This window comes from Nicotiana tabacum, chromosome 1, assembly GCF_000715075.1.
Source record: "Nicotiana tabacum cultivar K326 chromosome 1, ASM71507v2, whole genome shotgun sequence".
NCBI classification, from domain to species: domain Eukaryota; kingdom Viridiplantae; phylum Streptophyta; class Magnoliopsida; order Solanales; family Solanaceae; genus Nicotiana; species Nicotiana tabacum.
Window position 1 is genome coordinate 126,156,312 of NC_134080.1, and position 27,322 is coordinate 126,183,633.

The following is a 27,322-nucleotide window of genomic DNA, read 5'->3' on the forward strand; positions in this document are numbered from 1 at the left end:
TATTTTAAAAATTGTGCGTTGGCATCAACTCGTATTTTTCATACAATTTCTGCATTTTAAAAATATTTTAATTAATTTTTCCCAGCATTTTTTTTATAAAACAATCACTAATTGCATCACAAATAGTTTTATAATAAATTTGTAGCTTAATTTTATCATTTGAATTTGTACTAAGTTTCTATTATTGCACAAATAGCCATATTTGTATTTTTAGAATGCAATTGTAATTACTTTGCAATTATAGCCCACGCATGTATTATTATATTATTTTACCAGAAAATAGCCTTTTATATTTTTAAAATAGTAAGTAATTATTTAAAAATATTTCCATGCATGAAAATTATTTTTTACAACCTATTAGTTATTTTTAAAAATTATTTTATCAATTAAATTGTCACGACCCGGATTTTCCACCCTCGGAGGGGGGGAGTCGTGATGGCGCCTACTCGTAGAAGCTAGGCAAACCACAAAGTATATAAATTCTAACTCTTTCATTTTAGTCCTTTTAACAACTTGAATTAATAGGTAATCAGAAATTTAAAAATTAACGATAACAGAATAAGCGGAAGACTTAAACAACTAAAAATGATCAAAATCAGTACTACAATGCCAATATACTCCTCTACCCGGAATCTGGTCTCATAATATTCACGGACTGTCTATGAGAACTACATACAAATGTCTGAAAAAAGGAAATATTGTCTGTCTCGAAAACAAGTGAAAACAGAACATATAAATGGATAGAAGAGAACGCTGGGCCTGCGGACGCCTACAGCACTACCTCGGGATCTCTGAGTTGACTGAAGGCTGGCTCCCCAAGTGCTACTGTCCCAATGTTGCTCCGGTATCTGCACAGAGTGCAGAGTGTAGCATCAGCACAACCGACCCCATGTGCTGGTAAGTGCCTGGCCTAACCCCAGCGAGGTAGTGACGAGGCTAGGACTGTGAGCACCTAATTTTTGATAATATTTAATTTTTTATCACTTCTTCTATGTAAATATTTTAGGGGTTTTAACCTACAATTTTTAGTTTCGTTACACTTTTTATTATAGGGTAAAAATACAAAATTTAAAAGGTGAATTATTACTATTAATATTATTTTATTTTTATTTTTATTTTAAAATAATAAAAAAATTCCGATTTTTTTTTTTAATTTTCAGGAGTGATTTAAAAAAAAAGAAAAAGGAAAGTATTGAATAAAAAAATTAAAAGTAAAAGTAGGTGGAATTCTCTTTTAAAAGTTAGAAAATTAAAAAAATAAAAGTAAAGTTTTGTGGAAATTTTAAAAAAATAAAAAGTAAAAGAAAGTTGGAATTAAAAAACAAATATAAAGGTATCTGAAAATTAAAAAAATTTAAAGTAAAAGAAAGTAGCATTTTTAAAAGAAAAGCAAAAGAAAGTGGATTGTTTTTTTAAGAAAAGTTAAATAAGTGGAATTCTCTTTTAAAAAGTAAAAAAAGTGGAATTTTAAATAAGATAAAAGTAATTAAAGTTGGAATTTAAAAAATAAAAGTAAATAAAGGTGGAATTTCTTTTTATAAAAAAAATAAAAGCAATTTGTAAGTGGGATTTCTTTTAATTAAAAATAATAAAATAATAAAATATTTTTTTTTAAAAAAAATCTGAAAAATTTCGAAAATTTTGCTATAAATAGAAGAGAAAATTTGAGGAGAAGAAAAAAAGAAGGGAGGGGGAGGAGAGAAATTTAGGTTGAAGGTTTCCATTAAATATTTCTTTCAACATTTCGGGCCTTGAATCTTGGGTTTGAAGAAGAGTTGATAGAGATTTTGTTGTTGCTGCTGTATTGACTCTACAACTTTCAGATTTTATTCATTTGAATTCACTCTCTTGTAGGTATGTAATTCAAGCTCTTGAGTTAAAAAATGTCGGAGCATCTTTATTGAAGCAGAAGTAAATTGATTTGGTTCTTTCGATAAAGTTTCTTTCGTATTGGATCTGTTCGCATGAATGATGTTTCTTTGATTGAGTGAATTGAGATTTGCAAATGTTAACGTTATTTTAGTATGTTCATGACTCTGTCTCGTTTTAGTTTTTTTTTCTTTATTTTTTTTTTCTTACTTTTGTTTATTTTTCTTGGCTCATGACTTGTAACTAGCAGGTATTGTTTTGTTTATATTTAGATTTCAAGATCATGTAGCACCATGTTCATATTTTGAAATTTAAAGAAGTACGTGAAGTTGAACAATTTGTCAACGTTAAGATGTAAAAAAAAATAGATTGCGTTAGTGGAATGATCTAATCTTTAATTTATGTTATTGGCTGCATATTTTCTTGAATTAACCATGTGAAGATTCAACTTCTTCTTCTTCAAAATGGTACTGTAGAAGTTATAGTGGTGATACTACAATTTTCTCTTTAGCATAGTGTTAAATAAATTAATTACTTTACGTGTTCTTTGTTATAATCAAGTTTAAAATGCATTTTTGTATGTCCATGTTTGTTTGTTCCTTCTGGTTCATCAGAATAGTTCTCAGCATGATTTCTTTTTCTTTTTGTGCTCATATGGTCATTTAAGATTCATTATTTTGCTATAAAATTTTGTTAGTTTCTTTCTAGAATTTGAAATCGAAAGTCGGTCTTTTGAAGATGATATGGAGATGAACCCAAAGCTGGCACCTGTCTTTTGTTATTTTCACATAAATGCCAACTCCACCTTTCTGAATTGTAGTATGCTATAACAAAAGGCTCCAGTGATATACATGTAGCTAACCCATTTCTTTAGGTCTTTTGTACATATCAATTATACCACTCCATCCACAATAAAACCTCAAAACGCATGACCGTCATTTGATTAATTTTAAATCCATAGAATTCGAGGCATGCTATTTAGCGTATTTTCTATGGCCCTCGCAAAGTTGAAAAATGCGTAGTTCCTTTGGGCGCGTAATTTAAAATTACCTTCCTAAACTCGGGTGTGCATTTCATGTGACCCAAATCCAAATCTTAACAACGTTAAATAAAATATGTCATGGACTGCGGGTGCATGTATGTGAGGTTGTTCAAGACATATTTTAAATGACGTTGCAATCTTTCTAAAAATGAATAAGAGCGGTTAATAAGTTAAAATTTAACCATAGGCTAAAACATCTATTAAAATTAGATAATAGGCCAATTATAACAGTTGAGCGACCGTGCTAGAACCACGGAATCGGGGAATGCCTAACACCTTCTCCCGGGTTAACAAAATTCCTTATCCGAATTTTTGTGTTCGCGGACTGTAAAACAGAGTCGATCTTTTCCTCGATTAGGGATTTGAACCGGTGACTTGGGACACCATAAATTATCCCAAGTGGCGACTCTGAATTTTTAATAATAAATGAATCCCGTTTCGATTGTCACTTTAAGTTGAAAAAACTCCCTTATACCCTTTCCGGGGTGTAGGAAAAAAGGAGGTGTGACAGCTCTGGCGACTCTGTTGGGGAAAAGAACCCAGAATCTCTGGTTCAGGGTTTAGAATTCGATCTTAGAATAATTGTTATTATTTGGCTTTATTTATTATCTGATTTTATTACATGTTTGGGCCTAATGTGCTAAATGTTGCTTTTACCGCTTTGATATTATCTGAACTGTATATAAACTTCTACGACACCATTCTCTTCTCATCTTTGGGGATGTGCTCGCTGGTCGAGACTCCCTATTCTGTTAGTGTCATATCTTGAAATAAGAAAGAGGCTCGGATAAGTTACTAAGCCGGATGACCTTTTGGTTCCCGGTACGTAGCCCCTCCTCGGCTCGAGTTGTCCGCTCGGGTACACAAGTCTAGAACAAATACCCAGGTTTTGAACCTAGAATAACTCAGCCTCATGTCGGATCCCTAGTAGGAACGTTTGTTTGCATCATGTGAATTTGACTTTAGAGACTCAACATAGGGGTTGAGTCTGTCTAGGACAGATGTACCTGAAATGAAAAGATCATCTTGATGCATCCTATGTGCTACATGTTGCATTTATTCAAGGGTAAAAGGGTCATTTGGCGGACCAATGATAGTTGAGGGCAAATAAAAAAAAAAAGAAAAAGAGAGGGTGAAGTGTGAGGATGAAGCGAGTAGGGCCCAATTATATTTTTGTTACATTTTATTAAGAAAAAAAAAGCATGGAAACTTCAAAAAGATTTTGCACTTTTTATCATTTTTTCAAAAATCAAAAATAAAAAAAAAAGGGAAAAAGAAAAAAGAAGAAGAAGAGTTTACATGTTTCATCATTTTTCAAAAAAAAAAAAAAGAAAGAAAAGAAGAAATAAATATTTTCTCTAAATTAGTTGTTATTTTTATTTCTTGAGCGTATCCAATTTGCCCGAACTACGCATACCTGATTCTCGTCTTTCGGGGCGGGATACGTAGGCAACCCACATAAGGTCCGGTCTTCCTAGTAAATCTTAGGTTCTTGGCTTTGCGGGGTCATAGCCAAATTTTGCACTTCTAGCCTTCTTTTTGGCCAAATAAGTCAGTTTGCAAAAATAGCCTCAACCATGTCTTCCATGTGTCCAGTAGGGAGTGATATTGTCTCACATAGTGTTGATTTAAAGTTTCTCATACAGGTATGAATTTATTTACCGAAGTTTGAACATGACAGACACCCCAGGATCACTGCATTCAGGAGCTGCTCGAGGAGCCATTTTATGTTTTTGAGTCAATTATTTTTGTTTATTTTTCTAGTCATGTATAATAGTATTTAGTCTTTTAGGTGATGTTAGAGTTTGTATTGTCTAGTTAAGTTTGTATAGTCTTTTGTTACTGTATTTCTTATTTTACATTTGGAAATATGTTACAAGTAAAAATCCAAAAAAAAAAGAGATGTTGCATTTTATATTTCGTTATAAATTTTCTTTAGAATACTAATTCTAGAAAAAAAATTTCTTTTAATACTTCTTTAAAAGCTTTCTTTAAGGTGTTAATTCCAAAATCCAAAAAGATTTTTTTTTGAGGTGTTTCTTCGGAAAATTAGTGAAAAATGAAAAAAAAATCTTTTATTTTCATTAGAACTTTAGGATATTGTACAAAAAAAAAAATACTTTATCTTTTGTTTATCATTGGAATTTTTCCTTTAGACAATCAAAATTGAAATCCAAAAATATTCTGTTTTATCTTTTTCATTGCTTGCTTCGAGATCTTGCGTCAGAATATCAAATGAGAATTCAAAATGTCTTTCTGTGGTTTATTCCATAGATTTCCTTCAAAAAAAAAAAGAACCAAAAAATATTTTTCTCTTTTAGGGGTTTTCCTTGATAATTTCTCTTAGAGTACCTGTTTTAAAAAAAGAAAAGAAAAAAAAGAAAGAAAAGAAAAATGGAAGCGTTAGTTTGTTTACTTTATTCCCGATCTCTGAACTACGCAAAGATCTAATTCATGCAGCGTCATGATACGTAGGCAACCTACATAGGGTTCGATCGAATCATTTTTTATTTATTAAAAGAAAAAAAAGAAGAAAAAAAAGAGAGAGAAAAAACAAAAAAAGAAGAAGAAGTGAAATTATGGGATGTGAGAAATGAGAAGGAAGAAAAAGAGCGATAATCAGAAAGAAAAAAAAGGGAAAGAAAATGAGCGAGCTAAGAAGTGCGAAGAAAGAAAAGTAAAGAGAAGATTCAAATGGACAAATTGGGATGATGCCAAGTGACCTTATGACCCTCGAAGTCATTCTAGAACCGTTAATTATGGCTAGGCGCATGGCACGCAATGTGATATTTTTGCTGTTAAATACACTAACGCTAACGTGATGGCCTCATTTTGTTATACTCATAGCAGAAGGGTGGTTGGTTTGTGGTTTTTAAAGTGGTAACTCTTCTCTACAATACAAAGTCAAAAGGCAATGGCAGATAATAACAAAACTGAGTTGGTTGATACCGGTGCCCAAAAGCAGTTGGTTGAACAGGACAATGGGTTGGTTGAAGAGGTAAAGATGTTAAGACAACACATGGCGGACATGTATCAGGCTTGGATGACTGGGAAGGCACAACCCCCGCCACCACCTAGCTTCATAAATACTATCCTTACCCAAACACCGGTCACAGTGCCAGATGATCCCCCATACTCTCTAGATCCACCCGCTTATCATGGCTTTCCCAACCACCCTAGTAGCTCCATCACTCATCTTCCAATTACTTTTCCCCAAAATTGCCCTCTGTCCTTATCCACCATCCCCAACAATGGACACCCACTCAAAGCTCATGATGCCCAATATTACCCCTCAGAGGTTGCCCACAAGGTTCCCAACTCATACAAGCAGGGTCCGCGGGATGGGCCTCATGTTATAAATGAAGAGTTCACAGGAAGAAAAGGGCGATACGGGATGCCCAGGAGGCTGAAAGGCATAGAACAGTCCCTAAAGAACAAGCAAGGAATGGGAGACCAGGGTAGCATGTCTTACAAAGAATTGTCTATGTCCCCCGACATTCGTCTGCCTGCGGGGTTTAAAGTGCCAAAGTTTAACTTGTATGATGGGTGTGGGGATCCGATAGCCCATTTGAGGGATTATTGTAGTGAAATGATAAATTTTGACGAGAAAGATGATTTGTTGATGGCGTACTTCAGTGAGAGCCTGACTGGGGCAGCTTTGGAATGGTATAATCATCAAGATGTTGGTAAATGGCCTACATTGGGTGACATGGCTCAAGATTTTGTTCGATACTTTCAATACAGATCAGGTGTTACCCCAGACCGCTCCTTCCTATCTAAAATGGAAAAGAAGCCGGAGGAAAGCTTTAGGGAGTTTGGGCTCAGGTGGAGGGAGCAAGCGGCTCGAGTCAATATCCCGATTGGAAAAGAAGAAATGGTTGAGCTTTTCCTACAAGCCCAGGGTCCCACCTACTTCAGTCATTTGATCCCGGCCATGGGGAGGCCTTTAAATGATGTGTTAAAAATGGGGGAGCTAGTAGAAGAGGGAATCAAGTCATGCAAAATCATGAGTTGTTCGAAAAACATTCAGAACATCCCAGTAAGCTTGGGTGGAAGAAAGAGAAATAGAAAAGATGATCCAATGGGCTTTCCCGATCAACACTTCCAGCCTCGACATCGTCCCCGTGGATATCCTTATGCACCAGATGATCCTCCCAGTGCCACTTCTCTCCACAGAACTCCCAAAGTCACACATCACTCTCCCAGTACCCAGCTCCACAAAATTCCTATCCACCCCCACGAGCCTATCAAAAACCTCCTGGATCAGGTTTCCGGCCCAATCAAGCATTTAAGAATGAGAGGTTACTGAAAAAAGAAAAGGCTTTCACCCCATTGGGAGTGTTATATGCCAGTTTGTTCCAAAAGTTGAAGCAATTGGACATGTTGAAGTCGATTCATATAAAAATGCCAAACCCTTTGTCAAAGAAGTTTGATTTTTCTCAAAGGTGCGCATATTGCTCAGATGCCCCGGGGCATGACATAGAGAAGTGTTTGAATCTGAAGAAAGCAATTCAGAAGCTTATTGATGCAGGTGACATTGTCGTGCAAAATCCAGATGCAGCAGACACTAGCCAAAGTCCATCGCCTGCTCGCAATGAGACGCATATGGTGAGTATGATTTGTTTTGAAAAGGAATATGAAAATTCTTCTGAGATCCTCGAAGGTCCACGCACTGCAAAGTTTTCAGTGCTATCAGAGGCTGATCTTAAGAACGAGCCAGCAAAGGGAACCCTAAAGCAATTTGTTAAGAACAATGTGATGGAAGTTCGTGAAGGTCCTAGTAATGTTGATGCAGAATTCAGTGGCTAAGATGCCGAGCTTGGAAATTGGAGAGGCGATCCTGTCTTGGTTAGCCAGGAAGGAGTTTTGGTGGTTTATTTTGTTGTCATTTCTGTTGTCCGGGTTATTTTAGGGTTGTAATCCAGATATTATCTTGTGACTCAAACCCTTCTATCCTCTTATTTTGCCTAGTTTGTTTAGTCTAGTAGCCTGCTTAGTGTTTTCTAGGTTTGTTCTAGGTTTGTAACCCCAGTCTAATTTGTCTGTTTTGTTGTCCAAATCCTTTCACCATCTGTCTAATGCAAGTTTCTGTTTTTTGTTATTTCTAGTCATTTTTGTTTAGTTCTCTTTTCCTTTTATAGTCTTTTTCCTGTTGACTCTAGTGACGTGACATGCACGCGTAATTCTCAGCCTAGTTTTAAAAGTCAGTTTAATCACGAAACAATGAAACAATGTTAAAGATGTAAGGACATTTGAGGGAAATAAGTAAAGGCATTTTGAGATCACTTCAAGCCCGAATTGTGTGAAACTAGGGCAGATAGAACATAAAGAACCCCTATTGAAATACATCCCGCCGCATCAATTTGAAGATAAAAGCAAGTTTGCCCCAAATTTGTAGGGGGCCGTTCGTGGTAATGAGAGTGAGAGTGTTGTCCAATGGTGCTTTGTATATAACAAATGTAGAAGACGAATATGTGGGTACAGTCATCAAGTCTGGTGCAACCAAAAGATGTTACGAATGTTTTCCTTGGTTTGTTTAATTGCGTTGTTTGTACTTGGAATGTTTTGAAGGTTGGAATGACGAAGGCATTTTGTTCTGCTATATAAACACTTTATCCCTCGTCACCCCTTTTGAGCCTTATTTATTTTCTTTCATACCCCTTTTTCGGAATCAGTAGTGAATATCAGAAACACAAGCATGAAAGATAAGAAAAGGAAGAAAGAAAAAGAGAAAGAAAAGGAAAGAGAAAGAAAGAAAGAAAAAGAGAAAAAAAAAGAAAAAAGAAGAAAAGAGAAAAGAAGAAGAAAAATAATAAAAAGAAAAAAAGAAAAGCAAAAGAGAAAAAAGAGAGAAGAAAGAGAAAAGAAAAAAAACACAACAAATAAAGTAATTTCTATGACATGAACTACGTTCGACCTGATTCCTTTTAAGGATACGTAGGCAGCCTCACGGTTCGGTCTCATCAAAATAAAAATCCAAAAGTCCCCAAGCAAAGAAACTGGGGCAGAAGTGGTGGTTGTGGTATGAAATCTGATTCCGAAAGTTGTAATTTTGAACCCATTTAAATTGTTTTGAGCCTTTGATATCATTTCTTTCTAACCCTATCCAAAAGCCCACATTACGGTCCAAAGAAAGACCTTCCGATCAGTCTTCGAGAGATGCCAAGTCAAGGAAGTGGAGGATTCATATCAAGGGCAACACTCTGGTCCAAGCAGAAAATATTGAAAATGAGAGAGTCTTATTAGTGAAAACCCTCACGGGCACCGTAAGGCGACGGGAGCTGAGAGAAATAAAAAATGAGAGTATCTTATTGGTGAAAACCTTCACGGGCACCTTGAGGTGACAGTGAGTTGAGAGAAAGAACAAATGAGAGAGGCTTGATAGTAAAAACTCTCCGGGCACTACAAGTCGAATAAGGATTGTGAATCAGATTGGATAATCGGAGCATTGAAGCCTAGTTTCACGGTTTAAAGGTACAACAAGAGTCAAACATCAAACTTGCTCAACAGAATAGGCTACAGGTGCATATCATGGTCATTAAAGTTGGTATCCACATCTGATAGGTTTCTACTTTGTAGTTTTCTTGTTAGGAGTCATCTCTTTCCTTTGTCCTTTACTCTGTTCCTTTTGTCTTGTTTACTTCCTCCTCCTGAGTCTGTTTGGTCAAAATAAGTGAGAAATGACTTCAAAAATTTGCCACCAGTTTCCCAATCGCACAAAACGGGATCTGGCCAGCACAGCAAAGTGGCATAAGTTAGGAAAGAACAACAAACACACTGAGTTGGTAGCAATCAACATGCTTTGGGGTCCATGAGAAATACAAAGGTTTGGTATATTTCAATTCGTGAACAGTGCAACAGATAGAGGATGTTGGGTGAACGAGTCAAAGGTATTCTCTGTGATGAGATCAACAAAGAAAGTGGTTAACCAGTGACAAACGAGGTCTTCCAAGAAAAAATCAAAGTTATCGTGACGAGTGAGGGAAAAATAGACGTCAAGGCTAAGGCCAATGATTTAAGTCCGGAAAGAACAGCATGCGCACTAAGTGGATGGAAATTAACGTGCTTTGGAATTCATGAGAAACACAAAGGTGCAGTAAATGTCAACACAAGAGCACGATGCAACAGATGGAGGGTGTTAGGTGGACGGATCAAAGGTATTTTCGGTAAAACCCAAAGGTTGGTAAATGTCAGTTCACGAGCAGTGCAACAGATAGAAGGAATTGGTTCTGAACAGAGAAGGGGCATTTTCTGTGATAAGGATGACAGAGAAAGTGGCTAGTCCATAAGCAAGCAAGGTTCTCGAGGGGAAATCAGTTATCATAGGAAGTGAAGGAGCAATCGCCCTCAAAGTCAAGGCCACAAACCAACCATCACATTTTAAACTAACAAGACTTTTCTTTGATTGAAACAGGGGCAGAAAAGTTCGTTTGTTTCGGAGAAACCCTCCGTGGAGAAAGGCAGTCACCAAACAGGTTTGATTTTTGATTTTTAGGACCCTCCTGGAAAATGGGACCTAGTTCAAAGTTCAGAAATAACATAATATAACATAAATATATCCCAAAGGAATATAAGTCAGTTTAGAAGTTTGCATGTTCGAGATAGGATGCAATTAGGAGTTTTCAGGACCCTCCTGGAAAATGGGACTTAGTTTAAAATTTAAAATACACGACTGAGTAGCAAGATCTGGCATAAATGTACCCCAAAAGAATATAAGTTGGTTTCAAAATTTTCATTCTGGAGATAGAATTTAGTTAGGAGTTGTCAGGACCCTCCTGGAAAATAGGACCTAGTTTAAAATTTAAAACAGTCATGAGTAGTAAAATCTAGCATAAATGTATCCCAAGGAATAAGATGGTTTTAAAGTTCGCATGTTTAAGATATGATTCAATTAGGAGTTTTCAGGACCCTCCTGGATAATGGGACCTAGCTTTGAGATCTCCATTAGATAACAAGGTTTAGCATAAGTTCTTGTTGTAGGGTAATATAATTTAGCCGTAGAATTGTCACTCTTAAGATAAGACTTGATTTAAGAGTTGTCAGGGCCCGCCTGGATAATGGGACGTAGTTTAAAACTGGTTTGGATAACAATATTTAGCATAAGACATACCCTTCAGTAGATATAATTTAGCTCTAAAATTGTCGTTTACTTAAGAACTGTCAGGACCCTCTTGGATAATGGGGAGTAGTTTAAGACCTCCTTAGATAACAAGATATAGCTTAGATTTAAAATCGTCGTTTAGTTAAGAGTTGTCAGGACCCCCTGGATAATGGGACCTAGCTTTCAAATTATTAGTAATATTTGGTGATGTGATTCAGTTTAAACTCACAGATGCGCCCAACTACCAAACTGGGGCAGAAAATCTTCTTTTGTTTTGTCTATTTTTGTTGAAGTCAGGTGCCCATCTGAAGAATAGGGAGAACAACATGGATATCAAAGATAAGAGTGTGACCAAGTACTAGCAATCATGCGTCCACCTGGAGAACAAGGAACAACAGTTGAAGTATCAACAATCAGGCGTCCACCTGGAGAACAAGGAACAACAGTTCGAGTTTCGGCAATCAAGAGCCCACCTGGAGAACAAGGGAAAACAAATCAGGTTTCAAGGAAGATTGGCACAAGTATTGGTAATCAGGCGCCCACCTGGAGGAACGAGGGAGAACAAGTCAAAGAAAAGCAGTTTCAAGAAGAAGGTGGACCAAGTTTCAGAAATCAGGCGTCTACCTGGAGAACAAGGAAAGACGGTTGAAATTTCAGCAGTCAGGAGCCTACCTGGAGAACAAAGGAATACATTCGAGTTTTAGCAGTCAGGAGCCCGCCTAGAGAGCAAGGGAATACATTTCGAGTTCAGCAATCAGGAACCTACCTGGAGAACAAGAGAATACATTTCAAGTTTCAGCAGTCAGGAGCCCACCTGGAGAACAAGGGAATACATTCGAGTTTTAGCAGTCAGGAGCCCACATGGAGAGCAAGGGAATACAATTCCATTTTTGGCAATCAGGCACTCACCTGGAGAGCAAGGGAATACAATTCAATTTTTGGCAATCAGGCGCCCACTTAGAGAGCAAGGGAATACAATTCAAGTTTTGGCAATCAGGCGCCCACCTGGAGAGCAAGGGAATACAGTTCAAGTATTGGTAATCAGGAGCCCACCTGAAGAACGAAGGGAAGCAGCAAGTCAAGTGTTGGTAATCAGGAGCCCACCTGAAGAACGAAGGGAAGCAGTTCAAGTTTCGAGGAAAAGCAGTGCAAGTATTGGAAATTATGAGCTCACCTGGAGAACGAAGGGAAGCAGCAAGGTTCAAAGGAGTTCAACAATCAGGAAACCACCTGAAAAATAAAGGGAAAGCATCTCAGAATGCAATTCAAGTCAGCAACAAAGGAATCTCACTCAGAGAGTACAAGTCAGCAGGGCAGCAGAAACTGCAAGTTCAAGATATAGATAGGATTCTTGTAATTCGTATATCATAGTTTAGTCTGGCTTCTTTTATTTTGTCACGGTGTAATAAGGAGTTCAGTAAGCAGAAACATCAGCAATAGCATCAAAATCACAGCTCTTCGGTAGTACCAGCTACCAAAACTTCTTGAACTACACGCAACCTGATTCCCCTATAACCCGGGATATGTAGGCTGTCCAAAACCAAGACTCGGTTGCACCCTTTCTCTTTTCTCTTATCCTTATTTCTTCCCTTTTGAATAAAAATATGTTCAAAAATTAGTCACATGGCTCACCTTATCTTTGCTTGAAAACTCTTCATGTTTTCAAACAAAGAGGGGCAGCTTTGAGCACCTAATTTTTTATAATATTTAATTTTTTATCACTTCTTCTATGTAAATATTTTAGAGGTTTTAACCTACAATTTTTATCTTTGTTACACTTTTTATTATAGGGTAAAAATATAAAATTTAAAAGGTGAATTATTACTATTAATATTATTTTATTTTTATTTTAAAATAATAAAAAAATTCCGAAAAAAAATTAATTTTTTTAATTTTCAGGAGTGATTTAAAAAATAAGAAAAAGGGAAGTATTGAATAAAAATAAATAAAAGTAAAAGTAGGTGGAATTCTCTTTTAAAAAGTAAAAGAAAGTAGAAAAATAAAAGTAAAGTTTTGTGAAAATTTTAAAAAAATAAAAAGTAAAAGAAAGTTGGAATTAAAAAACAAATATAAAGGTATCTGAAAATTAAAAAAATTTAAAGTAAAATAAAGTAGCATTTTTAAAAGAAAAACAAAAGAAAGTGGATTGTTTTTTTAAGAAAAGTTAAATAAGTGGAATTCTCTTTTAAAAAGTAAAAAAAGTGGGATTTTAAATAAGATAAAAGTAATTAAACTTGGAATTTAAAAAATAAAAGTAAAAAAAGGTGGGATTTCTTTTTATAAAAAAATAAAAATAATTTGTAAGTGGGATTTCTTTTAATTATAAAATAATAAAATATTTTTTAAAAAACAAATCTGCAAAAATTTCGAAAAATTTGCTATAAATAGAAGAGAAAATTTGAGGAGAAGAAAAAAAGAAGAGAGGGGGAGGAGAGAAATTTAGGTTGAAGGTTTTCATTAAATATTTCTTTCAACATTTCGGGCCTTGAATCTTGGGTTTGAAGAAGTGTTGATAGAGATTTTGTTGTTGCTGCTGTATTGACTCTACAACTTTCAGATTTTATTCATTTGAATTCACTCTCTTATAGGTATGTAATTCAAGCTCTTGAGTTAAAAAATATCGGAGCATCTTTATTGAAGTAGAAGTAAATTGATTTGGTTCTTTCGATAAAGTTTCTTTCGTATTGGATCTGTTCGCATGAATGATGTTTTTTTGATTGAGTGAATTGAGATTTGCAAATGTTAACGTTATTTTAGTATGTTCATGACTCTGTCTCGTTTTTGTTTTTTTTACTTTTATTTTTATTTTTCTTGGATCATGACTTGTAACTAGCCGGTATTGTTTTGTTTATATTTAGATTTCAAGATCATGTAGCACCATGTTCATATTTTGGAATTTAAAGAAGTATGTAAAGTTGAACAATTTGTCAACGTTAAGATGTAATAAAAAAAATAGATTGCGTTAGTGGAATGATCTAATCTTCAATTTATGTTATTCGTTGCATATTTTCTTAAATTAACCATGTGAAGATTCAACTTCTTCTTCTTCAAAATGGTACTGTAGAAGTTATAGTGGTGATACTACAACTTTCTCTTTAGCATAGTGTTAAATAAATTAATTACTTTACGTGTTCTTTGTTATAATCAAGTTTAAAATGCATTTTTGTATGTCCATGTTTGTTTTGTTCCTTCTGGTTCATCCGAATAATTCTCAGCATGATTTCTTTTTCTTTTTGTGCTCATATGGTCATTTAAGATTCATTATTTTGCTATAAAATTTTGTTAGTTTCTTTCTAGAATTTGAAATCGAAAGTCGGTCTTTTGAAGATGATATGGAGATGAACCCAAAGCTGGCAACTGTCTTTTGTTATTTTCACATAAATGCCAACTCCACCTTTCTGAATTGTAGTATGCTATAACAAAAGGCTCCAGTGATATACATGTAGCTAGCCCATTTCTTTAGGTCTTTTGTACTTATCAATTATACCACTCCATCCACAATAAAACCTCAAAACTCATGGCCCTCATTTAATTAATTTTAAATCCATAGAATTCGAGGCATGCTATAGTTGCTTTAGGCGCGTAATATAAAATTACCTTCCTAAACTCGAGTGTGCATTTCATCTGACCCAAATCCAAATCCCGACAATGTTAAATAAAATGTGTTGTGGACCGCGGGTGCATTTATGTGACGTGGTTCAATACATATTTTAAATGACGTTTCAATCTTCCTAAAAATAAATAAGAGCGGTTAATAAGTTAAAATTTAACCATAGGCTAAAACATGTATTAAAATCAGATAATAGGCCAATTATAACAGTTGAGCGACCGTGCTAGAATCACGGAACCGGAGAATGCCTAACACCTTCTCCCGGGTTAACAGAATTTCTTACCCGGATTTTTGTGTTCGCGGACTGTAAAACAGAGTCAATCTTTTCCTCGATTCGGGATTTGAATCGGTGACTTGGGACACCATAAATTATCCCAAGTGGCGACTCTGAATTTTTAATAATAAATGAATCCCGTTTCGATTGTCACTTTAAGTTGGAAAAACTCCCTTATACCCTTTCCGGGGTGTAGGAAAAAAAGAGGTGTGACAAGGACCAGACTCCAGATAAACCTGTGCAGTTATATAATATACAGCGGAAAATAAACAGGAATAAACAATTTAAATGTGAGGTGGTACATGCTATGGGGAAAATATCAAATCCAGCAGAAACTTAAGAGAAATATGAGAGAACGATCCAAAATCTACAAAAAAACAATAATAACACTGTTGCGGCGCGCAACCCGATCCCTTATCCTTTAACACTTGTGAGCACGTGATTTTTGCCTCACATGAATTACTCCGATAGAATTCCCAAAATTAGATTTTTTCTTTAATTATTGGTTCTTTAAGGAATTATTGTAGAATTTTCCTGATTGTTTGCATTTTGTGTGAATTGTTTAATTTTATTTAATTCATACAAAATACAAAAATATTGCATTTGCATTTAAGATTTAATTTTGCATTTTAGATTAATTAGTGAATTATTTTGTTTTACAAAAATGAAAAATCACAAAAATAACTTATTTTTGCATTTTAAATTGTTAGCTTCGAATTTTGGTAGTTTTTCTTTTAATTTGGCATCTAATTATTTGTGGTAGTGTTTATTTAGAGTTAATTAATTTATTTTTGTAGGATAATTTGTGTTAGGAATTAATTTAGATGTTTATTTTTAATTTTGAAAAGAAAAGGTTTTCGTAATAAAAAGAAATGGAAAAGAATGAGAAGGATCAGATTTTTGTGCCAAATCAATTTAAATTCCCGGGCCCAATTGATTTAATACCTCTTTTACCCGTCCAAACCCGACTAAAACCAACCCAAACCCGCCTATTACCCGGTCTTCCCCACCAATAACCAAAATGACGTAGTTGCGCTTCAAAACTACGTTGTTTCAGTCATTCCCTACCATTAAACAACCAAACGCACCCCTGGGCTCCATTTTAATTCATCTGATTAAGTCAAAAACCTAATCCCCTTCTTCTCTCTCAAATCTCCGCTCACTACGTCGTATCTCCGCCGCCCGAAAATCGCCTCTCAACGGCGAAGCACCTCCAAATCCCTCCAAATTTTAACCAGCTAATCTCCACTATCTCCTCATTCTTGTCCTAAGAGTGTAAATTGGACTCGAGTTGTAGAAAGGTTGTTTAGAGCCCAAAACCTTAATGTCCAGATGTGTTTGCCTTCATGAAGGCTCGATCGTGCTCCTGCATCTATGGACATTCCTTTTCTCATAAAAAATTGGGCTCATTTGTAGGCCCAAGTTTGAAAGAATCTGAGCATAGGAATATTGTGGGCCTATTTGTCTTCTCGCATCAGCCACCGCTTTTAAAAGCTATTATTGGCCCAAAATCATTTCTTTCAAATGATTGGCCCTCCCTCTCTTTAAAAGCAATTTTCTGTTAATTAGTTCAAACATTACTAAAAATAGAATTCAAATTCCTTTAATATTAATTAATTAGATTCTTCAAGTAGATTTGAGGCGTGCCATATTTATTAAGATATAGTTTATGGCCCTCCAAGTTTAGTTCGAGTTTTCCTTTAAAATTGGAATTGAGGGGTGCCGTGACAAATGAAATCTCAAAATGCATGGACCTCGTTTAATTAATATTTGAATCCTTAGAAATCGAGGCATGCCATTTAGTTGAATCTTCCATGGCCCTCGCAAATTTGAAAGTGCGTAGTCGCTTTAGGCACGCTATTTAAAAATTACTTTCCTAAACTCGGGTGTGCATTTATGTGACCCAAATTCGAATCTCAACAATGTTAGATAAAATGTGTCGTGGACCGCGGGTGCATTTATGTGACGTGGTTCAAGACGTGTTTTAGATGACGTTGAATCTTTTCCTATAAAATATAAATAAAACGGTTACAAAGTTAAAATTGTACCATAGAGTAAAACATGTATTAAAATCACATAATAGGACAATTATAATAGGTGAGCGACCGTGCTAGAATCACGGAATCCGGGAATGCCTAAAACATTCTCCCGGGTGAACAGAATTCCTTACTCGGATTTCTGTGTTCGCGGACTGTAAAACAGAGTCAATCTTTTCCTCGATTCGGGATTTGAACCGGTGACTTGGGACACCATAAAATTATCCCAAGTGGCGACTCTAATTTTTTAAATAAAATAATCCCGTTTCGATTGTCATTTAAATTGGAAAAAACTCCCTTATACCCCTTCCAGGGTGTAGTAAAAAGGAGGTGTGACAGCTTTGGCGACTCTGCAGGAGACAAGAACCTAGAATATCTGGTTCAGGGTTCAAGAATTCGAGCTTAGAATAATTGTTATATTTGGCTTTTATTTATTATCTAGTTTTAACTACATGTTTGAGGCCTAATGTGCTAAATGTTGCTTTTTACCGCTTTGATATTATTTGAACTGTATATAAACTGCTACGAAACCTTTCTCTTCTCATCTTCGAGGATGTGCACACTGGCGTGACTCCTCTTCTGTTAGTGTCATACCTTAAATTAGGAAGAGGCTCGGATAATTTACAAAGCCGGATGGCCTTTTGGTTCCCGGTATGTATCCCCCTCCTCGGCTCGAGTTGTCCGCTCGGGTACACAAGTCTAGAACAATATACTCAGGTTTCTAGCTTAGAAGAACTCAGCCTCATGCCGGATCCTTAGTAGGAACATTTGTTTGCATCATGTGCATTTGACTTTGGGGATTCAACACAGGGGATGAGTCCGTCTAGGATAGGTGGACCCCAGAATCAAACACCATCCTGATGCATATTTTACGTGCTACTTTTTCATTCATTTGCTTCAGATTTGCATGTTGACCAGCTTATCAAATAATAGGAGAAAAGTTGGGAAGAAGAAAGTCAATGTGAGGGCTAAGAGAGATAATTGTCTATTTTGAAAAACCGATGTCCAAAATATACCGAAACTCTGCCGAAATTTTGGAAAAAAGGAAGGAAAAAGATAATTTTATTTATTTTAAAAAGAAGAAGTTGGTTTTGTTTTTATTTCATTAAATCTGACGGAACTACGCCAGTTTGATTCCCACCGGATGTGGGATACGTAGGCAACCTCCATCGGGTCCAACTTTCCTTTTGCAAAAATATCCCAAAAGAACAAATTTTTTTATTGTTTTTATTGAAGATAAGTAAGGTGATGCCATTCTTCTCAAAATTAGCCGAATGTTCCCAAAAGGGCACCGGAAAGCCGTTTTTGCAAGAACATCCACCTTTGGCTTCTTTTTCAAATTTTTGACCAGTTAGCAAGAACAACCTTAAAATCTTCTCCCCCGAAGTGTTGAAAGGCCGTATTTGCAAAGCCAGGTTTTATTTTTGAAATGCAAATTTGAAAAATATAGTGTAACTTTTTCTTGAGTCAAATGAGTCATGACTTTGCTTAATCACCCTAATAAATGTGCAGAATGAGCACGAGTCAAAATTTGCCTATAACAGTCAGGACAAAGATCCCTTTGGAGCTGTATATGTGTTGGGAAGATCTAGGTGAATCAGGACAAGATAGGGTCAATCTCTACTTAGGAGGTCTCACCGGGTTATTGAAGATCATGTCTAGAGGAGACATAATAAATGCACTGGTTACGTTTTGGGACCCAGCTCACAAAGTGTTTCAGTTCTCGGATTTTGAACTTACACCCACTTTGGAAGAAATAGCCGGATATATCGGGAGCACTGAAGCTCCTCTAAGACACAAATATTTGATTGCTCCAAGAGTCGTCGCTGCACACAAGTTCCTAGATTTCTTAAAGATAAGCAGGGGTGTCCATTACCCAGATTTGGCAGCTGTTTTTTCCACTCCACATTTTATATACCAGCGATACAGACACATAGGGGGGTTTAACAATCCAAAAAGCAAAATTTGCAGCAAAGGGAATCGCCTAAAATGTGAAGAACACAGGTGCTTTGCTTTTATGATGGTATTTTTGAGTCTTCTAGTGTTTCCCAGGAAAGATGGGAATATCGATATACGGATAGCTGGGGTCGTCAGCACTTTGCTTACTTAGGCCAAAAGCACCCTCGCACCCATGATAGTTTCTGAAATCTTCCGAGCTCTCACAGTCTGCAAAGCCGGAGGAGACTTTTTTGAAGGGTGCAACTTGTTTCTACAAATGTGGATGATTGAACATCTATGTCATCGTCCTCAATACATAAACTATGGGTCGACAGCGAAAATTTGCATAGAGGAGTTTTATACAAGGGTCGACGGGTTTAGCATGCTAGAAGGGGTCACAAAATGGATATCATGTCTCCGTTCCGTCACTGCAAATGAAATAGAATGGACGTTCGGGTGGCTTCCTGTAGATGAAATCATATACATGCCAGCTACCGGGCCTCAACTCCTCCTAATAGGTCTCAGAAGTATCCAGCCTTATGCCTCATACCGGGTTTTGAGGCAGCTGAGGAGATGTCAAATAGTGCCAAAGGATGAAGACCTTAGTACTCAGGTAGTCGAGATTGGTTCTAACGGTCAATTTCATGAAGCAGCAGTTCACCAGATCTGGAGCAAGTGTCAGTACTTGACAGCAAGCACCCAAGTGCGTGATCTATCCAAGGGTGAAGTCTCGCCCGGTTATCTCGCATGGTACCAAAGAATTGTTGAGTTTGGGAGACCAACCAAAAGACCCCATCTTCAAGAATTTGTCGAAGCGTCACATGCGCAATGGGATTGGTTGGCCAAAGAAAATGAATATAGGGCTACCATAAGCAAGCTGGAAAAACAAGTCAAGGATCTTCAATTTAATGGTTTGCAAGTCGCTGCAGATGAGGGTGAGAAGAAAGAGCTAGCCAGGGAAAATGACGCCCTTCGAGCCTAAATTCGGGAAATGAAAATAGCTGCCGAAAATCCCGCCAGAAGTGCAAAAGATGGAAAGCTTATAGATAACCTTAGGCGGAAGGTGAGTGACTATGGTTTTGATCTGAACAAGGCAGGGGGTGAACTAGCAAGGGCTCGAACAAAATTGGTTAAGAATGAGAAGGAACGAGCGCGCTTGGTTAAACAGTTAAAAGAGAAATATGACAATGAGGTTGTGGGGTTAAAGAAAAGGGTCACCATCTTTGAGAACAAAATGATCAAGCAGGCAAAAGACTTTAAGGCAGAAAGAGAATACTGTTATGCAGCGATGACACAGTTAGAAAAAGATCTGCAACAACTTCAAGAAAAGAATCATATAGCTGAACAAACTTTGGAAGCTAGGGCCCAACAGATTGGGCGTTTGTTGCAAGAAAAGGGCTTCATAAGAGAAAGGGTCAGAAGGATCACCGACTACATCACAATGAAGTGCAGTAAGTGTGAAGACATGACCAGATCCATGTTTTTCACCACTGTAATGACCTTTGTTCGCCAGATAATGGAGGATCTCTATCATCTCTAAGGGGATTTGGTGCATATTCTCGCGGCAAGACCGATTGATGTCCCGTGGGCCCCTGGAGCAGTTGAAGCATTGATGTATTCATGATTTTCATTCGAGTCTGTGTTTTCATTTTCTCTATTGGAGTCTGTTAGTCTGTTTTCGAGTCTGTATTTTCATTTTATTTGTTGGAGTCGGTTAGTCCGTTTTTGAGTCTGTATTTTCATCTTTCTGTTGGAGTCTGTTTGTCCCCTTTTTCGAGTCTGTTAGTTTAAATTCTGTAGGATGAGTCATTGTAATCAAGACATTTTACGAAAATTTGGAAACCCCAAAATGTTTCTTTTTTTTATTCATTTATTTTACACTTATTCACAGAACTATGCTTGGTCTGATTCATGCGGGGTCATGATACGTAGGCAATCTCCATAGGATTCGATCATAACCAAAAGAAGAAAAAAAAGAGAAAAGAAAATGAAAAAGAGAAAGAAAAAAAAATAGAAAGAAAACAAGAAACTATGGGAAGGAAACAATGGCAAAACAAGAGAGAAAATGAGAGAATAAAGAACAACGAGAAATCAAGCAAAGAAAGGCAGGAGTGAAAAAGAGAGAAATTGCAAAATGGACATTAGGGAAAGCCGGGATGACGCAAGCAACCGATCAAATACATAATAGAAATGGTTAACTGCTTAGCTTCATTGCATCCCCAACGTGCGGTTGCCTATCTGTTAAGCTCTAATCACTAACAAGTTTGTTGTTGAAACCAGTACAAGCAAGTTGTTAGTTTGTTTGGCATTCTGGCAACTCATCCGTACAATACCAGGTCCAAAGATAAGTTGATCATGGCTAACCAAGAACTGGATACAAATGTTATTGATTCGTCAAGGGAGGGGGAAGAGTCTGATGTTAATCTAAAAGAGGAGTTGTATAAGCTGAAACAACAGATGACAGAGATGTACCAGGCATGGGTGAAAGGGCATCCACCACCATCCTACCCCACCAACCCTGCTTTCATCCCGCCGTTGGCTCAATCCCAGGAACCTCCCACTTCTGATTCATCTCCAGGCTTTCCCGTTTACCATCACTACCAAGGCTCCACTACCCAAACACCACCAGCTCCACCACCCAAACTAGTTTTGTACCCTCATCCACTAGCCACCCCTATTTTCGTGGCACCCCCACCGGTTACGCTCCACCGATCCTCCAGTGAGCCTCTATTCCAGACCTAAGATAACCAATACTATCCCCCAGAGCCTACTTTCAAAGCCCCAGAACCTTACTCCTATACCCCTCGTTTCGACCTCCCCGTTGAGACTGAGAAACCACCTAAAAATCCAGAACAAGAGGAGATTTTTAGGAAAGTTAAAAGCTTGGAACAATCATTCAGAAACATGTAGGGATTGGGAGGTCAAGTGAGCGGCCTACAAAGATCTGTGCCTATTTCCCGATGTTCAACTGCTAGTGGGATTCAAAATGCCCAAATTTGATCTATATGACGGGCAATGAGACCTTGTGGCCCATTTAAGGAGGGTTCTGCAGTAAAATGAGAGGAGCCGGTAGGAAAGAAGAGTTGTTGATGGCATACTAGACTGAGTCTGAGCGGCGCGACATTGGAGTGGTACACTCGTCAGGATCACAGCAGATGGTATACATGGAATGATTTGGCCCAATCATTTGCTTGTCATTTCCAATACAACCTCGAGATCGTTCCAGATCGTTTGTCTCTAACTAAGATTGAGAAAAAGCCTAGTGAAAGTTTCAAGGAATACGGTTTCTGTTGCAGAGAGCAAGCGGCTAGGGTTGACTCTCCGATGAAAGAGAGCGAAATGGTAGATTACTTTCTGCAGGCTCTAGAGCCCACTTATTACGGCCATTTGGTGTCGGCCATAAGCAAGTCCTTCAATGAGGTAGTAAAGATGGGTGGTATGGTGGAAGAAGGGCTTAAGTCAAACAAAATCATGAGCTATTCGGCTATTAAGGAAACTACCCAAGCCATTCAGAAACGGTACTGGGGGAATAATCGGAAAGAAGAATAAAGAGGATGTGGCAACAATTGATTCAGAAGCAGGGTTTGGACCTAAGGGCCCATCCCACCATTATAATCAGCCTCGACCCAACCACCAAACCTGCCTCCAAACCCCGTATAATCCACCCCAACGCTACTACCCATCACCAAACCCTCCTTTTTCTGTCCACCATGCCCAAACATACACTCAACCTCCTGAACACGCACAATGGCGTGCGCCGGACCCACAAAACACCTACCCAGCTCCACAAAATGCCTACCCACCCCCCATGAGCCTACCAAAACCCTCATGGATTAGGTTTCCGGCCTAATCAAGCATTTAAGAACGAGAGGTTGCAGAGAAAGAAAACCTTCACCCTATTGGGAGAGTCCTATACTAGTTTGTTCCACAGGCTGAGACAATCGGATATGCTGAGGCCAATTGAGCCGAAATTGCTAAACCCTCATCCAAATAATCTGGATTACTCTGTAAGCTGTGAATATTGCTCGGGTAATCTGGGGCATGATACGGAGAAATGCTGGCACTTGAAAAATTCCATCCAGGAGTTCATTGATACCAACCGGATTGAAGTCCAAACTCCAGAGGCACCCAACATCAACCATAACCCATTACCAACCCATCAGGAGACAAATATGATCGAAATAGTACATAAGGGAGGGGAGCCCAAGAAGCCTTCACAGACCGTCATGATGTTTCGGTCCAGTGAGGTCAAACCAGTTAAAAAACCAACAATTGAGATATCAGTGAACAAGTTGAGCGGTACAAACGGTGAACCATCTGCGGTAGTTAAGAAAGGGTTCCCAAGTGATGTTGCAGCAAAACAAGAAAAGTCAAAAGTGGTTGTGCTAGGAGTGGCAAACAAGCCTGTCATAATTGTAGAGGGTGCCCGTATGGATCCTGTCATCATCAAGCCTGTAACCCAATTGCCGATAGTCAACAGCAAGGCTATCCCGTGGAACTATGAACGGGTGACAATGACCTACAAGGGAAAGGAAGTGAAAGAAGAAGTCAATGAGGCCTATGGATTAACTCGTTTGGGGAGATGCTTTGCCCCGGAAGAGTTAAGAAAAGCTAAAACCTCCAAAGATAACCCAGTTCTAGGGAAGAAAGAAGTAATTGAAGAGGAGGCAGAGGAGGTTTTGAGAAAAATGAAGGTACAAGACTATTCCATCGTGGAACAGTTGAGAAAGACGCCTGCTCAGATTTCATTGTTGTCATTGTTAATCCATTCAGACGAGCATCATCGTGCCTTGATGAAAATTCTGAACAAGGCTCACGTTCCGACAAAATCTTAATAAACCATCCAAAAAAGATTGCCAACAAGATATTTGAGGTGAACAGAGTCACTTTCTCTGATGATGAGTTGCCTGTGCAGGGTACTGAGCACGACAAATCCCTCTATCTTACGGTGAAATGTGAATATTCCGTGGTTACCAGGGTACTGGTTGACAATGGTTCCAGTGCAAAAATTTGCCCTCTCTCTACTCTGAACAAGTTGAAAGTGGATGATGAGAGGATTCATAAGAACAGTATCTGCGTTTGGGGATTTGATGTCGAAGGGAAAGATTCAGTTGGTGATATAGTGCTTGAGTTGACAATAGGACCGGTTGAATTCACCATGGAATTCCAAGTGCTGGATGTAGCTGTTTCCTACAATGTGCTGTTAGGTGGACCTTGGATTTATGCCACCAGAGCAGTCCTGTCCACTCTGCACCAGATGGTCAAATTCGAATGAGATAGATAGGAAATCGTTGTGCATGGCGAGGATGGTCTGTGTGATCACAGTGATGCCATTGTCCCATTCATTGAGGTTGAAGATGACAAAGGGATTGGGTCTATCAGGTTTTTGGAATCGTGTCGGTCGAGAAAATCCTAGAAGGGAAGTGCGTTCCAATTCCAAAGGTAACCGCCGTATCCGTCATGGTGGCCTTTGAGATGCTGAAAAATGGTTTTGTACTTGGTAAGGGTCTGGGTGCATCTCTGCAGGGTATCATACAGCCGGTGTCTCTCCCTAAACACTTGGGTACATTTGGTCTAGGATTCAAACCCACAGCCGCAGATGTGAAAAGGGCTAGAAAGTTGAAACAGGGGGCGTGGGCACTTCCAAAGCCTATCCCACGTCTCTCTAGGTCGTTTGTCAAGCCCGGTACCAGGAAACGCCCAATGACAACAGTTCCCAGTTCTGTGGTTGACATTGATGAAAAGTTAATTAAAAGGTTTGAGAGGTTGTGAGATGATGTGAACATGGTGAAAGTTGGAGAAGGCTCTAGCAAAGCAGCTGTGTAGTTTGTTGGGCCGAGTGAAAAACTTAACAATTGGGAGGCTACTCCTCTCCCTACCCGGAAGGAGTTTTGGTTAGTTTGCTTTGATTTTCTTTCAGTTTATCTGGATTATTCGAGGGTTGTAATTTAGATTCTATGTTCCGTCCCTTTGGATGTATAAACCCTGTTATCTTTTAATTTCAATGAAATGCAATTTCCCTTTTCCATCATTCCTGATAGTTTTATTTTTGTTTTTCTTTTCTTCCTTGTACAGTTCTTTTTATGCTAGTTTCAATGACATGACATGCACGAGGAATCTTCGGTCCAGTCTTAAAAGTCAATCTAATTCTGAAATAACAATTCAAGAAATAAAATGTGATGATGAATTAGAATATGATGAGGATGAGGCCTTTTAAGAGATTAGTAAGGAGTTAAATCATTTTGAAGAAAAACCCAATCCTAACCTGAGTGATACAGAAGCAATCAATGTAGGGGACCCAGATAATGTCAGAGAAACTAAGATAAATGTCCATCTTGAACCGCAAATTAGGGAAGAGATAATCAAAGTATTGTTTGAATACAAATATATTTTTGCATGGTCATATGATGACATGCCGTGTCTAAGCATTGACTTGGTGGTTGACAAATTGCCCACTGACCCAGCATTTCCTCCCATTAAGCAGAAGTTGAGCAAGTTCAAAACCGACATGAGTGTGAAGATAAAAGAGGAGGTCACAAAGCAGTTTGATGTAAAGGTCATTCGAGTCACGCGGTATCCTACTTGGTTAGCCAATGTTGTACCTGTACCAAAGAAGGATGGTAAGACCAGAGTGTGTTGATTACCGTGATCTCAACAAGGCAAGTCCAAAGGACAACTTCCTACTGCCAAATATCCACATTTTGATTGATAATTGTGCCAAGCATGAGATTGGATCTTTTGTGGATTGATATACGGGCTATTATCAGATCTTAATGGATGAGGAAGACGCAGAAAAGACGACATTCATCACGCCATAGGGGACATATTGCTACCGGGTAATGCCATTCGGTTTGAAAAATGCTGGGGCAATGTACATGAGGTCAATGATGACCATATTCCACGACATGATACACAAGGAGATTGAGGTTTATGTGGACGATGTGATCATATAGTCCAGAAAGCAGTTTGACCAACTCAGAGATTTGAGAAAGTTCTTCCAAAGGCTCCGCAAGTACAACCTTAAGCTCAATCCTGCAAAGTGCGCATTAGGTGTTCCATATGGAAAACTGCTAGGATTCATAATCAGCCGTCGAGGCATCGAGTTGGACCCGTCAAAAATCAAAGCTATCCAAGAATTGCCACCTCCAAGGAACAAGACTGAGGTGATGAGTCTGTTAGGGAGGATGAACTACATCAGCAGGTTTATTGCTCAGCTCACGACAACTTGTGAGCCTATCTTTAAGTTGTTGAAGAAGGATGTTGTGGTCAAGTAGATTGATGAGTTTCAGGAAGCATTCGATAAGATAAAGGGGTTCTTGTCAAACCCACCTGTGTTGGTCCCACCAGAGTCGGGGAGACCTTTGATTCTATATTTAACAGTCCTAGATAATTCATTTGGTTGTGTGTTGGGTCAGGATGGCATCACCGGCAGGAAGGAGCAAGCCATCTATTATCTCAGCAAGAAGTTCACATCTTATGAGGTTAAGTACACTCATCTTGAAAGGACATGCTGCGCCCTAACTTGGGTAGCACAGAAGTTGAAGCATTATTTGTCATCATACACCACTTACCTCATTTCTCGCTTGGATCCGTTAAAGTATATCTTTCAGAAGCCTATGCCCACAGGGAGAGTTGCGAAGTGGCAGATTTTGCTCACAGAATTTGACATTGTCTATGTGACTCAGACTGCGATGAAAGCCCAAGCATTGGCCGATCATTTGGCCGAGAACCTGGTGGATGAAGAATATGAACCTTTGAAGACTTACTTCCCTGATTAAGAAGTGATGCACATTGATGAGTTGGAATAGGTTGAAAAGCTAGGTTGGAAACTTTTCTTTGATGGAGCTGCTAACATGAAAGGCATTGGGATAAGAGCTGTACTTATTTCTGAAACAGGACATCACTACCCTGTTACGGCTCAGCTTCATTTCTACTGTACCAACAACATGGTTGAGTACGAGGCATGCATTTTGGGTTTGAGGTTAGCTGTAGACATGGGTGTCCAGGAAGTCTTGGTCTTGGGAGACTCGGACCTTCTGGTGCACCAGATTCAAGGAGAATGGGAGATGCGGAATTTAAAACTCATACCGTACCGACAATGTTTGCATGATCTTTTTCAACGGTTCTAATCAGTAGAGTTCAGGCATATTCCAAGGATCCATAATGAGGTAGCCGACACTTTGGCTACTCTGGAGTCAATGTTACATCATCCAGATAAGGCTTATGTTGACCCTTTACATATTCATGTCCGCGATCAACATGCTTACTGTAACATGGTGGAAGTAAAACTTGATGGTGAGCCATGGTTCCACGATATCAAGGAGTATATCAGGATGGGGGTGTATCCGGTACAAGCCACAAGTGATCAAAAAAGAATGATTCGTCGCTTGGCAAGTGGATTTTTCTTCAGTGGAGGAGTTTTGTACAAAAGAACTCCAGATCTTGGATTGTT